Here is a 13,992-nt window from a genome sequence, read left to right as displayed (position 1 = left end):
CCATGACCTTGGGATCACTCGACAGCTAAGACTGACAAGAAAAACCTAAATTAACTATAATATACTGCTGCTGTTAGGACTCGGACCATGCCTCTGGCCCGGCGTCCATAGCAGCCAGACTGCTTCTCAGGTTTTGCTCTGCTCTGCTATTCCATGTGGTAGCAGAGCCCAGTGTTTCACTCTCTGGCTGATCAGCATAGGTGTTTTGAGTGTTCACTGATTATTGACTGACAGCTGACTTACCAGTTAGCTGTCTGTATCTGGGCAGGACCTGGAGCCTCAGCCCCAATCATGTCAGGGGCTGGGACTACAGGGTGCATAAGTATCCTCACTTGTCTCATGTTCCTTGCCTGAGATAGAGCCTATTTCATAGTGTTCCTTGATCTAGCTGGTTTCCCTGCATTGTATTTTTGGTTACCAGACCTTTGGCTTTTGGACTTGACTATTCTCCTGGATTACGTTTTGTACTGCACAGCCCTCCTGTTGCTGACTTGGACCTCTGACCTTTCTGTATTGTGTTGCGTTTGTCCTGTCTGTTGTTTTGTGTTCACACTACATAGGGTAGGGACCGCCGACAAGTTGTCCGCTGTCGCTAGGACTGCTGTGGCAAGTAGGCAGATGCAGCGGGGCGGGTGCCAGTGTTAGGGCTGCACCTGTCCTTTGTCTTGCTGGTCCTATATATCCTGACAGCTGCATTTAGAACAAGCAATTCTAAATTCTTTTAATTTTTTGTTGTCCCAAATGTCCCTATAATGTCTGATTGTTGTAACCTGGGCTCTGCTATAATCTGGTATCTCTTCCTTAGGGCCTTTTTACACAGAAAGATTATCTGACAGATTATCTGCCAAAGATTTGAAGCCAAAGCCAGGAATGGATTTGAAAAAATGAGAAATCTCAGGCTTTCCTTTATGACCTGATCTCTGTTTATAGTCTGTTCCTGGTTTGCTCTTTGCTCTTAAGCACTATCAGTCAATGTCAAGCACACACTGATATTCCTCATGATATATCTATGCTGTTCTAAGATGCACTTTTCCAGTGTGCTCTGATAAAGCAAATTTTAAAATGGTGCCCTGTTGTTTGACATGTATAGAAAGTTTAGCACCTCTTCAAAGCACAAGATAGATTACTGAAAATGAACAGTTTAAACTTTATTTTTTCTACATTTTTAAAGCCACAAATACATAAAATTCTTTTATGGCCATGATCACACAATGTGTTTTGGCTGGTATTTTCAGATGTTAAAAATAAATAAATTTTTTATGGCGGATTAACTAAAAATGTTTTACCGCCATACCAATAATAGCTATAGAATGTAAAAGTCAATTAGTAAAAAAAAAAAATCAGTTTCACAGGTGACAATATGGAGTAAAATACATTGTGTGAACATACCCTAATAATTCTAGTGGTGATTTGGTGTCCAGATGCGGCAATCCACATTTATACCCCAAACTGAATGACATAATTAACATTTTAATGAATTGTAAATGACCTATAATTAAAAGCAGGCCTCCAACAATCGCACATTACTGGCTAAAATTAGTGATGGCTCCAAATGGCAACAAATGTCTACACTAAGTCAATTAGCTTCTGCATAATGAGCGCTCCATCAATTTCATCTGCAATCATCCAGTTTACCTTAACAGATGCCATGTAGAAGTCTATATCTAGTAATAACATTCTACACCTGACAATATGCTATGGATTGACTGCAAGTATTGAACAAACTCAATTTCTAAAATTAAAAGGAAAATTAATCTAATGATTATGGAGTAGTAGGCGTTTCAATAGTGAAACTGAAGAAAGGATTCATATAGGTATTATTGGGAGCTATACTCTCTTCTGTGTTTTGATTGAAGAATTCATGGATATTTATTTTTTACTAAGAAAACCTAAAATGTTTTATATAATAATAATAATAACAACAACAATAATAATAATTTTTCCTTTAGTTAAATATATAAAAATTTAGCCTTAAAGGGGTTTTACTATTTATTATTACTTGTCCCCAAGCCACAGCATAGGGGACAAGAGATTGTAGGGGGTCTGACCTGAGGATCTCTGGAACGGCGACACGGTTATTTTGTTTTGTATCGAGCTGTGGGTCGGCACCTAACTCGCGATCCATCCATTTTCTGTAGAGATGTTGGAGGGAGCTGAGTTTTGTTCTGGCTCGGGAAGAGAATACGGGGCAGAGATCAGAGGCAGACACATTTTTTTTTCAAAATACATTATTGGGTAAAAAAAATTAGAAAACAACCTGGCCCACTGAAAGTAACTCCGCATATGGTTATGTCCAAATGAAAATGCAAATTTCACTAAGATATTAAGAGCCGACTGTGGAATATTTAGGGAGCGATAATCAGAGTAATAATGCAACTTAAGAGCCAGTCTCTGAAGTTACAGGCTGCTCAGCCAATCACTGGCCGGGACGGGACCAATGCGGCCAGGGATTGGCTGAGCGGCCTGTCTCTTCAGAGACTGGCTCTCAAGTTGCATCGGCGACTGTTGGGAGCATGGTATTATTTTACACTTTTAAAGGAAGGGCTGCGCGGGCATCGTTAATGATTTCTGGCTCTGTAAACAAGCGCCATACTAGCAGTTTGCCGCTTCTTTACATTACTAATCAGGCCATGTAATATGGCCCTTAGTCACAGGCTGATGTAGTGGTCAGTGTTGACATGTAGAGGGCAGCAGTATCAGGGACCAGTCATCAATGACCATTAGTAATCTTACCTTCTGTGTGCTGCCACATGATACCTCCATATGATTTTGTATTCTTCCTAGCAAAAACACTGTTAGGGGAGAATCCCTTCAAAAACATTGCAATTTTTTCATATAAATAAATGTGAAAAATCCTTTATGTGGCTGTGCACAATTATGAGACTACATTATTTACATATATCCACTTGTGTGGGTGTCAGATTACACATCATCATGGATGCTGAGTGTAGCCTCCTCCATAAACCTTCAGGAGTTGCAGTAGCTTATTACAGCAAAAAACTTCTCCAATCTGCAGTTCCAGCTGTGGTAAAACTACAACCTCCGGCATGTCCTGCAGCTTTCCAACTAATGGGAAGAGCAGAGGTTGGAGACCACTGGGATACAGTTTGTAGCAGTCATGAGAGTCCTGGTCTGACCACAAGAACTTGTCCTGGAACACAGATACAAGTTATGGAGGAGCACAGAAGGTCCACCACTCTGAATCACCCATGACTTGCAGCACATAGCTCATTTTCACTAAATAAGTTCTCCCATTATGACTGATCGTCGATTTTTAAATCATATTTTTACCATTGCTAGAAAATGTAGATTGCTCTGTAACAGAATTCCTTTACATATGGGAAGTAGATGTGTTCATGTAACATGTAATTCATTTATGTGTTGTATGCAAATACCGAGCAGGTTTATTTAGTAATTTCCCTCTTTGTCACACTATGCAGAAATCATACAACTGAGCAAAATTGTTAAGTATGCAGTTTAAAAAGCACTAATACAATAGGTAATGAATCTTTGACATTTATTGTACATGGTAATTCTATACCACTACAAATGGCAAGTTGCAATGTGACCAAACAAAATTAGACCCATAAATCAGATTAGCCTTTTGCTTTTTTCTCCCTACAAACCAACCGGTTCAATAAATCATTCGATGTGACCCACGCATTATTCTTAGTGCAATTGTTATGTCTGCATCAGCACAACAGTACACTGTAAAATGTGATTTGATGTATGCAAAGTGAATCAATGAGAAGAAAATGAAAAATGTGTCGTTACATAAGACACAGGAGGCTTCTGATCCTTTATGTATGTGCTGAGAGAAGCCTGTGCCAGCCGTCAGTTTATTAGGGAGAGAACGTGGGGCTGTTTATCTTTAACAAGCAATGCACTGTCCCTTTAAGAGTGTCACAAAAACATAATTACTATAAAATATATTATTTTCATATTCAAGGACAGGAGCCTGTTATTTGTGTGAAGATGGCAAATGGCAAAGTCAACGAGCAATTATTTTAGAGAAGAAAATGTTAAGAGAGATGGCAGTTCAGGAAAGTCTGCAATTCAGAGAGTTATTTTATTGCTTTCAATTAATTGTAATAAAATGATGCAGCTAATTCTCATTATTATGGGAAACCGCTGTTGAATGGTAGATTGGTAATTTACAGTATACTCTCTGTATATAATTCATGTATGGTATCATTATAAATATGTGCACATTTATCAGATGTATTATCCTGTTTATTCTTCCTACTTAGTAGTTTACCTTCTTGTTTTATGTTATGAAATAAGTCGATATATAATATATAGGTATATATAATAATATATTTATGTTCATATTTTAACTATGCCTAGAGAACATTTGTTTCTATATAGTAATTTTTTTTCTGTTGTTACTATGGCTACTTTAAAACTTGATAGAGAGCACCTTGCTGCCCATGTACTTCACAATGAATGGACACATGGCCCAGAATCTGCCTGGTTTTCTATAGCAGATTTAATCTTGCCAGAGAAATGTTAGAAATAAACATTTATATATCTGCAGCTTTTTTCAATACTTTTCTTCTTTAGTAACTAATGACATAATAAAATATGGGATACTAAGTGTCATTTGTTACTACCAGATGGACCATGTCCAAACTACATGCAGAGGGAAACACAAGCAGGTGAGCATATTCCATAGATATCTTTATTGTTTGCCATGTATTTTTCTTAGGTTGGTGTGTAGAAGAAAATTAAAGGAACAGTTCACAACTAAGTTAAATTTATAAAACTAAAGTCTACTGAGTAAAATGCCATATCTTGAGGGAGAACTAAGTGAAGCCTTTATAATCTTAACACAAGTGCCTAGTCAATATAAGCATACCTAAATTGTAGTCAAAGGTTTTTTTAGGACAAACATGAACATAATTCACACAAACATTTACGAAAAACTCTAAAAAAGATAAATATTATTAAGGTTATGTTTACACATAGTATTTTGGACAGTATTTATGTGAGTATTTAATCAGTAATTGTGGCCAAAATTCTGGCGTGGAGCTGATGGAGAAAAAATACAATGGAAGGATTTGCACATTTTCTGTGTTTTCAGTAAAATCCTGGTTTTCATTGAAAAATACTGACCAAAAGACTGACCAAAAATACTGGATGTGTGTATAGTCTCAAGGGAATTTGTGAACACCCAAGCCCTACCCGAGGTGCTGACAGTATACTGTAGTTGGCATTCCTCTAGTGAGCATGTCACCTGCCACCTACAGCACACTGTCGGTACTTAAGGCAGGCCCTGGGTGCTGACAGGTTCCCTTTAAAGCAGAGAGTGGTCAAAGAGCCAACCTACATCTTATGTAAAGTAGGCATTAACGGTAGATGCATAAGGGGGCAGTCATCCAAAATAAAGGTGAAGAGCTGGAAAGAAATGACTTACTTCAACTGTTGTAATAAATTACTAAAAATATAAAAAACACATGACATCAGTTACAATGTATTACCAAAATGTCACCACAAATCAACTGTTGCAATGACCTACCAGAAATGCCAATAGTGCTGGACTCTGAACACAGCAGCCTCCTCAGGGATCAGGCTAAGTATTGCCCAAGCAGTGGGTTAATACTTATCAAAGAAAAATTACATGTTTATTTCCATTGTATAAGTAGAGTTGAATGATGACCTAAATGGTAGCCTGAACTAGATTCCTAGCTAGAAAAGCACATAAACAGGAAGCGCATCATTTCTCAAAATGTTTGATATGTCATAGAGACATGAGTGTTTAGAACGTGACCGTTCCATAAAGTGCGCACTCTCTCCTGGTTCCATGAAGTGCACACTCTCTCCTGGTTCCATGAAGTGCGCACTCTCTCCTGGTTCCATGAAGTGCGCACTCTCTCCTGGTTCCATGAAGTGCGCACTCTCTCCTGGTTCCATGAAGTGCGCACTCTCTCCTGGTTCCATGAAGTGCGCACTCTCTCCTGGTTCCATGAAGTGCGCACTCTCTCCTGGTTCCATGAAGTGCATACTCTCTCCTGGTTCCATGAAGTGCGCACTCTCTCCTGGTTCCATGAAGTGTGCACTCTCTCCTGGTTCCATGAAGTGCACACTCTCTCCTGGTTCCATGTAGTGCGCACTCTCTCCTGGTTCCATGAAGTGCATACTCTCTCCTGGTTCCATGAAGTGCGCACTCTCTCCTGGTTCCATGAAGTGCGCACTCTCTCCTGGTTCCATGAAGTGCACACTCTCTCCTGGTTCCATGAAATGCACACTCTCTCCTGGTTCCATGAAGTGCACACTCTCTCCTGGTTCCATGAAATGCACACTCTCTCCTGGTTCCATGAAGTGCACACTCTCTCCTGGTTCCATGAAGTGCACACTCTCCTGGTTCCATGAAGTGCACACTCTCTCCTGGTTCCATGAAATGCACACTCTCTCCTGGTTCCATGAAGTGCACACTCTCTCCTGGTTCCATGAAGTGCACGCTCTCTCCTGGTTCCATGAAGTGCACACTCTCTCCTGGTTCCATGAAGTGCACACTCTCTCCTGGTTCCATGAAGTGCACACTCTCTACTGGTTCCATGAAGTGCACACTCTCTCCTGGTTCCATGAAGTGCACACTCTATCCTGGTTCCATGAAGTGCACACTCTCTCCTGGTTCCATGAAGTGCATACTCTCTCCTGGTTCCATGAAGTGCGCACTCTCTCCTGGTTCCATGAAGTGCGCACTCTCTCCTGGTTCCATGAAGTGCACACTCTCTCCTGGTTCCATGAAATGCACACTCTCTCCTGGTTCCATGAAGTGCACACTCTCTCCTGGTTCCATGAAATGCACACTCTCTCCTGGTTCCATGAAGTGCACACTCTCTCCTGGTTCCATGAAGTGCACACTCTCCTGGTTCCATGAAGTGCACACTCTCTCCTGGTTCCATGAAATGCACACTCTCTCCTGGTTCCATGAAGTGCACACTCTCTCCTGGTTCCATGAAGTGCACACTCTCTCCTGGTTCCATGAAGTGCACACTCTCTCCTGGTTCCATGAAGTGCACACTCTCTCCTGGTTCCATGAAGTGCACACTCTCTACTGGTTCCATGAAGTGCACACTCTCTCCTGGTTCCATGAAGTGCACACTCTATCCTGGTTCCATGAAGTGCACACTCTCTCCTGGTTCCATGAAGTGCACACTCTCTCCTGGTTCCATGAAGTGCACACTCTCTACTGGTTCCATGAAGTGCACACTCTCTCCTGGTTCCATGAAGTGCACACTCTATCCTGGTTCCATGAAGTGCACACTCTCTCCTGGTTCCATGAAGTGCACACTCTCTTCTGGTTTCATTTTTCCCAATTTGAACACCTGATCAAAACTTTTGAAATGTTTATAGGACATGTGAAACATTTTACAGAGCGGTTAGTTGCTTTAAGTAAGAGGTCAGACATTCTAGAATTTAGGATACATTATCTCACGTGCAGGATCAATATTTCACATGTTTGGGCATGCGGTAATACAACATACAAGACATTCTGTCTAGATGCCATGATTGCAGTATCTAGACCGTTAAATCACTGGCATCAAACTGGTCTCCGATGTCATATAACAGAAAAATATCACTACTTTGTAATTTTCTATATTAAGGTATATTAAAAACCTGCCAATAGGATACAGTGAAATACAATATATACTCTCTCAATATACACTCTAATTGTATCATCATAAATATCTGCAGAAAGGAGAAAAACTAGGGATGACATCCCAGTGCATCCTAACTTTGTGTGTAGACCCCAAAAGTCTTTTAAAAGTAGTCACTGGAACACAACATTGACAGATGTTTTCCTCCTCATCTTATAAGGCCTATAACATTTAACATTTTTCACCAACAGAATTTTTTGAGGTTTTTTTTTTTTTTGCAGGATAAGCTGTAAGTTTAATTGCCACCTGTCACTTTACAGTATGATGTCTTGCAGAACCAGAAAAAGAAAAATTTATTAAGAGAAAATTGAACCATATTTTTCAAGTTCACCGTAAGGTAAAACTGGCATTTTCACATTTTACATATATGCCGTGTGTCAGTATAATTAGAATGGTACCAAATGGTTATACTTTTTCTTTCCATTTTGCTACTTAAAAATATATTTTTATACTTAAGTTTAGATTTTTTATCCCAAAAATTTAGAAAAGTGGGGGCTGATCAGAGCCCTGAAGCAGTTCTGACAAACATTCTGTCTAGATTCTGAAATTGCTATTGATTGCAGCATCTAGACAGTTTAATCACTGACATTGGACTAATCGCAGATGTCACATAGCGGAAAAAAGTCCCCACCACGTCTTTATAATCTTCTTTATTAAGGCATGCTAAAAACAATATGTTTTAGGCCCATTTGAGGTCCTTATTATTGTTGTAAAACCTTACTTTTTACTAGAAAGTTAAATAGTCATCTTGTGCATAATGAAGTGGATGGCTGAAAGCCTGAATTATTCCTGTTTTCTTCAGTGGCAGTCAACAACACCAACATGATAAAACATATACACGTATATATGTTTCAAAATTATAGTTACTTCAGAAATAAACCATCTGCATCACAAGCAATTACTATGATTCAGTAGGTGCCTCAATAGGTGTTTTCCCTAGTGTAAGGTGCCCCAGTGGCTAGTTTCTCTTGTATACACATGCCCCCGTTGGTAGTTTCTCCATTGTATAGGCCCCCAATAGGTAGTTCCCCTGTAAATAGACCCCAGTATATAGTTTTTTCCTGTAGCTAACGCCACAGTAGGTATTTTCCCCTGTAGATAACCCCAGCAGGCGGTTTATTCCTCTAGATAGCCCCTGTAGGAAGTTACCCCTGTAAATTGCCCCCAGTAGACAGTTTACTGTGTAATAGCCCCGGTAGGTAGTTAGCCCCTGTAGATAGTGCTCAGTAAGCAGTTTTCCCCTTTAGATCCCCCAGTAGGTATTTCCCCCTGTAGATATCCCCCAGTAGGCCGATTTCCCTGAGGATAGCCCTCAGTTGGCAGGTCCCCCCTTTGTCCATTAGAAACATCATTGAATGTGAAGGGATTAAACTCTCCCTTTAAGCGCTCGCAATTATGGAGGCTATTCCGTCCCGAGTGGATATGCTCTGCATTCAGGAGACGCACTTGAATGGGGAGGACATCCCCAGACTACATCACAAACGCTTCCCACACATATACTCATCGCCGGCAACTAAAAAGAAAGGCGAAGTGGCAATAATAATTAAGGACACATTAGCTCTCTCAGTACAAAAGGAAGTAATAGATGACATATTAGATGTAATATTAGTTTGTACTATCAATAACTTACCTTATACCTTAGTTTCAGTATACAGTCCTAATAACAAACAACGGGGGGGCGTGGCCTGCAGCCGACTCGCATGGACGCCTGATTGTGAGCTCCGGCCTTACAGCAGCTACAAAGCGACTTAGACCGCACATTTCCCGACAAAAAACACTCGTCCTGAGAGGGGAAAGCTTGCTGACCAAATCGGGATGCAGCGAGGGGAGAAAGAAGGGAGGAGAACCCCTAAAATCAAAGAAACTCGGCACCCGTCAGGAAAGCAAGATGGCGCCAGCTCCTGGAGCAGAGAGGGAGCTCCGGTACACACAGCTCCCAAGAAACAGCAGTCTGCTTCCACCAAAACCCTACAAGGGAACACCGTGACTAAAGGTACCGACAAGCACACCTTCTCCCCCACATCAGGAGGTAGAAGCACCCCTTTATTGAATAAGTTTTCTGCCTTATCGGGCAGTTACAGCAGAGCGGAGGAAGAGGGGGAGGGGCCAGCTACACAGCACAGCTCCGCAGCAGACAGAGTGACCAAGCGTCCCCATGACAAGCCCTATGGGCACAGCACGTCCCCTGATGACTCTCCCTCTTCACGGAGCCCTGTAAAACAAAAACTCAAGGCCTCTAATGAAGACACAGATGACTCAGACCAAGATAGTGACATTGCTGACTGCTTTGATGCAATACAAGCTAATGAATCTCCAACCACTAACTCATCAATTAAACAAATGCTTTCTGCTATGAGAGACTCACTTGAACGCAAGATAGAGAAACCCAATGCCCCTATACATGCAGCAATCCAAGACTTTGGACAACGCATAGACCATATTGAACACAAAATGGAGGACGTATCCACCTCTCATAACTCGCTTACTGATGCACACCATGCTCTGGAAGCAGAAGTACAGCAACTGAAAAATAAACTGACAGACATGGAAGACCGTACGAGGAGGAACAACCTCAAATTCAGAGGCATTCCAGAGTCAGTCTCCCCCACTGAATTGACACACTTCGTCCAAAGGTTCCTTAAAGAAGTGCTCCCAGATAGCACTCACAGAGACTTAATAATTGACAGAGCCCACAGGGTTCCTCGCCCAAGACACCTACCCTCAGACGTCCCAAGGGATACTCTGGTGAGAGTACATTTCTTTCATATTAAAAAATCCTTCTTAACAGCCTGCAGAAAGAGAGAAGCAATTCCTGACAAATATAAAGATATATCAGTTTTTGCTGATTTCTCAGCCGCTACCTTACAATGGAGAAGATCTATGGGTCCCATCACAACCACACTCCGTGAAGAAAACATCTTATACAAATGGGGGTACCCAAACCGCCTCTTAATCACAAGGAATGGCTCCACATCCACCGTGTTCCAGTTAAAAGATGGCCTTCAACTGCTGGAGTCCTGTGACCTGGTTGCAACATCATCTACCACCCCTGCTAACACCGGTCATATCCCACAGAAGGTGCAACACGAATGGCAATATACCCCTAAAGCCAAAGGTCGTCCCACCGCTTGACAAAAGAGGCCTTGACATGACACGATTTTGTTTTTGTTCCGAGTTGAGTCGGTCATGGCTGAACTGTTCCACCCCTGGACACCGAGAGCTAACAGGATGTTAGCCATACCTCCTTTTCTTGTTTTTTCTGTGCCCCAACTAGGCACTCTTGTGTTTTCTGTTTATGTTGATTCTGTTTTTTCTGTTATCCTTTCTTGCAGGCCTAGACTGGCAGATTTTTGCAACTCATGGGGAAACCTATAGGTGTCGTCCTTTGGTACATGGTTCACTTCCTAAACAACATATCTATGGTAAATACAGGTTACTCTCCTTTAGCATTTTTCTCCACAGGTCATTATGGGGATTAATTTTATTTCATACAATGTAAGGGGCCTTAACTCCCCAGCTAGGAGAAACTTTCTGTGGTCCGAAGCAAAAAAACTCAATTGCGATATCCTCTGCGTACAGGAAACGCACCTTCTTTCTATTGATGTACATAGATTTAAAAATCTAGCATATCCGACTATTGTCCACTCACATCACAAATCCAAAAATAGAGGGGTTTTGATTGCCTTCAGAAACACGGTCGCCCTCACTATACATAACCAAATAATCGACCCAGCAGGCAGATACATCCTGATAATCTGCACCCTTAATAATGTCACCTATACAATTATTAACGTATACGCTCCCAACGAAAAACAACTGCCTTTTATCAGAAAAATTCATAACCTACTGACTAAACACCAAAAAGGCCATGTGATTATGTGTGGCGACTTCAACATAGTCCCTGACCTACAAAGAGACTCCACATCTAAATCCACCAGAAATCAGCCTTCACTGGACAATTTCCTATGGGAACATGAAATCTATGATATATGGCGTGCCTTTCATGGGAATGAATTAGACTACACCTATTATTCCCAGGCACACAACAGTTACTCTAGAATTGATCTAGTGCTGGCTGACTTACCGACTTCTATGTGTATTACTAAAATTAATATTGAAACCAGAACATGGTCAGATCACTCCCCAGTAACTTTTTCTATGTCCGAACAAACCAACTCACCAAAAACATTCCTTTGGAGATGCAACACCTTCTTGATCTCCCACTCCACACATAAAGCTGAAGTCGAAAAAACCATTAAAGACTACTTTATGCACAACGCCACAGGGGAGGTCACGGCAGAGGTGGTTTGGAACGCCCACAAAGCGGTAGTTCGTGGCACCCTAATAAAACTGGGATCAAGAGTCAAAAAATAAAAAATAAAAACTATCACTTCTCTATTAACAGAAATAAAACGTCTGGAGAAGGATCATAAAATTGTACAATCCCACTCAGCCACAATGGAACTAAAAGCTTTGCGTTCCAAGCTGCGGGCTGCCATGGTAGCAGACTACGAATACAAATTTAGAAAACTCAAACCCATGTACTACTCTCAAAGCAACAAGGCAGGTAAACTGCTCGCACAGAGACTAAAAACCCACCACACTAAAACAAGAATCCCATTCCTGACTGACCCCAGCTCCAAAAGTAAACTAATCACCCCAAACGCCAAAATTTATAAACAATTATATAACTTGCGTGATGACCCTGCCCTCCCACAACCATCCTCAGACCACATAGAAACCTTCCTCGATTCCATGCAACTACCAAAAATTACCCCTGAACATTTATCACAACTTAACGCCCCCTTCTCTATACAGGAACTAGAACAAATAGTTAAATCCCTACCAGCCCATAAATCACCCGGTCCTGATGGACTTACCAACCTATATTATCGCTCTTTCTTCCCTTGCTTAGCTCCATACCTGTTGGCCTTCTTCCAAAAAATTAGAGACACTGGTAAATTCACTGACGAATACCAACGGGCCATAATAGTTACCCTCCCAAAACCAGGTAAACCCACAGACGATCCCAAACACTATAGACCAATCTCACTACTAAACTGCGACCTAAAAATCTACACCAAATTGTTAGCCAACAGGCTGTCGGGTGTGTTGCCTGCCATCCTCAACAGCGAACAAACCGGTTTCATTAAATCCCGCCAGGCGTATGAGAACACGAGGAGGGTTGTGGGTGTAGTGCATCACATAGCTACTACTAAAATTCCAGCTGTCTTGGTAGCTCTTGACGCCGAGAAAGCATTTGACAGAATCGCCTGGTCATACGCTTTTGCTGTCCTACGCCGCATAGGCCTATCCGGCGACTTCTACAGATGTGTGACTGCACTGTACTCCAACCCCTCTGCACAAATTTTCACCAATGGAGCCTTGTCCACTTCCTTCCCAATCACAAACGGGACAAGACAGGGATGCCCCCTTTCCCCCCTGATATTCATTCTTTCCATTGAACCCTTGGCACAACTATTCCGCTCTGACCCTATGATAGAAGGCATTGCTGTTGGTGGTGGTGGGCACACGCACACGCTGTCGCTTTACGCTGACGATGTTATCCTCATGCTCAGCAAACCTGTCTCATCGCTAGACAGAGCCTTACATCTGCTCCAAAGATTTGGCAACGTGTCCTATTACAAATTAAACGCTCTAAAATCCGAAGCCCTACCCTTTAACGTACCCCCTGCTGACCTGGCTAAAATGAAGTCGTCGTTCCAATTGGATTGGAGGGGGGGGGGCTCCATTAAATATTTAGGAACAAACATTACCAAGAACCCTAAACTCCTTTTCTTAAATAACTACCCCTCCCTATTAACTGAACTTACCCAACTAGCGTCCCATATGTCTACGATTGAAACGTCCTGGATTGGCAGAGTGGCCGCTTTCAAAATGCTTCTACTGCCAAAGCTACTATATTTATATCAAAATTTACCCATCTCTATACCCCAACACTTTTTTATGTCTGTTCGTAAACTTATAAAACCAACACACCTAGGCGGCTTAGGCCTACCCGACCCTTATCTCTACTACCAAGCAACACTCATTAAACAACTTCAATCGTGGTGGACCAACTCCACTGACAAGCCTTGGGTTCTGATTGAATGTGATATTAGTGGCACGGACTTGAAAGATCTCCTTATATCTCACATATGGAAATCTCCATCCCCTAACCTGTCTCTATCCCCCCCTATGAAAGCCAGCATCAAATGCTGGAAGCTATGTCACGAAATACATGGCTCTCCCTGCACTATATTGTCCTCCCATATCCCCTTTTTAACCCTTAAAGCCTTACTACCCACCTCATCATACCCAGTCCTCC

The sequence above is a fragment of the Dendropsophus ebraccatus genome, chromosome 5 (assembly GCF_027789765.1).
Source record: "Dendropsophus ebraccatus isolate aDenEbr1 chromosome 5, aDenEbr1.pat, whole genome shotgun sequence".
NCBI classification, from domain to species: Eukaryota; Metazoa; Chordata; class Amphibia; order Anura; family Hylidae; genus Dendropsophus; species Dendropsophus ebraccatus.
The sequence above is the reverse complement of the archived record's forward strand: the minus strand, read 5'-3'. Positions refer to the sequence as shown.